This window comes from Argiope bruennichi, chromosome 6 (genome assembly GCF_947563725.1).
Source record: "Argiope bruennichi chromosome 6, qqArgBrue1.1, whole genome shotgun sequence".
Taxonomy (NCBI): domain Eukaryota; kingdom Metazoa; phylum Arthropoda; class Arachnida; order Araneae; family Araneidae; genus Argiope; species Argiope bruennichi.
In genome coordinates, this window is record NC_079156.1 from 70,390,207 (window position 1) to 70,392,373 (window position 2,167).

Sequence of the window (2,167 nt, forward strand, 5' to 3'; positions counted from 1 at the left end):
AAAAATGCTGGATTCGCTTTAAAGTTCTATAATTTGTAACTATCTTTCACCAGTACTATGCAAGGTATTCGTGATGTTATCCAAAATCAATTTTATACAGAAGAAGGGGGGAGGGGGGGTAAAACCTTTATTGTAGAGTATGTGTGAAAGTTTCGGTAAGACAATTCCCACTGGATTTTTTTTAAATTTGATTATTACAATTGCTGTATTTGCAACAATGTATACCATTTATTTGTCTCGAGTACATATTTACGTACCTATTGAAATTATTATTTTTGAAGTTATTAGATTTTTTCATTATTATTATGATTACTTCGTGTATATTAAAAGTGCATATCATTTACTTAATAATTATATCTTAATTATTAAAAGTGCTAAATATTAAAAAATAAATCCTTATGCCATTAAAATAGTTTAAAATTCTCATTTCGTCACTTTTTAATCTGTTTTTCTAAACTTCAATTTTTGGAGGATTTTTTTGTAGTACCATCAATGCTCAAGTCCCACTGTACTAAATACCAATAAATGCTTTCTGTGAACGATTGATTTGTTTTTAATAGAATAAATATTACAAGCAGAAAACTTTTTGAATATTTATAATAACCTGAAAAACGTTAGCTTTCTTATTATCACAATTGATTGCATCTTAAAAATATCCAAATTAATCTTAATTTTAACAAAGCACTCTCAAATAAAACAGCACATATATTGCTCCATTTCTGTATGCAATTGCATGTAAAAGATAAATCTTAATTAGCAATCTTTATATATATGTCTGTTTCAGTAAAATAGACAATTTCGCATAATTTTAAGTCCTTGAGATATTTCTTTTTGGCATGCATTCTTAACATTCCAATCCAAAAAAAAAAAAAAAAATTATTCTCAATAAGAAAAAAAAATATAAGTATCAAAGTCAATAAGTATCAAAGTAAAATTAAAAGATTTTTAAATATTTTGTAATGATTTTAATACAGCTATTACGCAATAGGAACTGTGTTCTTTAAAAAAAAATTAACATTAAACTACAGTAAAAATGATTGAATATCAAACTAAGCGTTTTTCGAATTTCAAAGGATAAATTTGTAAAACATAAACAAAAATGGAATCTCTCTTACCTCTTGTGAAAAATAAGTTATTATAACAAGGTACAGGACAATAGGCTTTTCCTTCTCTCTGTAATGGAGAATATATTTAATAAATACATCATTGCAAGTTTCACTCGTTATTTTTTTATTAAATTTATTTTAAAATATAGCCTGAGAAATATTATCAAACTATATTTCAGCTTGAAAATCTTAACTGGTGAAAGTAAAAAAATCCGGAATTATTGCTAGAGCAGAAGCACAATCGTACTTGATTAGCACAAGAAGAGCGAAATTAATTGGCCGTAGTTGAAATTTTAGAGCCATTTCTTTAAAATTTCAATTATGTTTCCAAATGTAAGCTTTTAGTTGCAATTTTTGCAGCCATCCAATGCTGCAGACAACTGCGCGCATTTTTTGGATAGCTGCCGCGATTTTGGCAGGAAACTGAACATTTATATTTAAGTCTTATCATTGATTATAATTAAAAATTGCTTGTTGAAAAAGTTAATGTATTTTATTTAAAAAATCCTTTTCAGCCAACTGAACTGTATCTTAATATAAATATCAAAATATGGCAACTTTTAACGAATACATTTTCTCTTCTTTAGGAATTAAAAAGTAATTTTAAAACTCGTTTTTGGTACTTGTTTATTTTTTATGGTCCTCCCGATAAAAATGCAAACCATCAAAAAATATGAACCATTGTCAATCGAAGTAAATGACATAATTTGAAAATCGCCAAGTAAACTCATTAATATGACAGTTTCGGCATAGTTTGAAAATCGCCAAGTCATTCATTTTTTCTGGCAATCTCGGCGTAATTTGAAAATCGCCAAGCCAACCCGAGAATTCAACTATCTTGGCGAAAGCATATCTTATGTATAATGGAGCTAGCAATCTTGACGCCCTCTGAAAATCATTAAGTAAATTTGAACATGCAATTTTCTTAGCCGAACCTTGCTAGTTTATGAATAATGGAGCTTGACGTTCTTGCTATCTGAAGATCGCCAACAAACCTGGGATCGTAAAGATAAACAAGTACCCACTTTATATCATTTAAATATTTTTTTCTGTAAATTGTT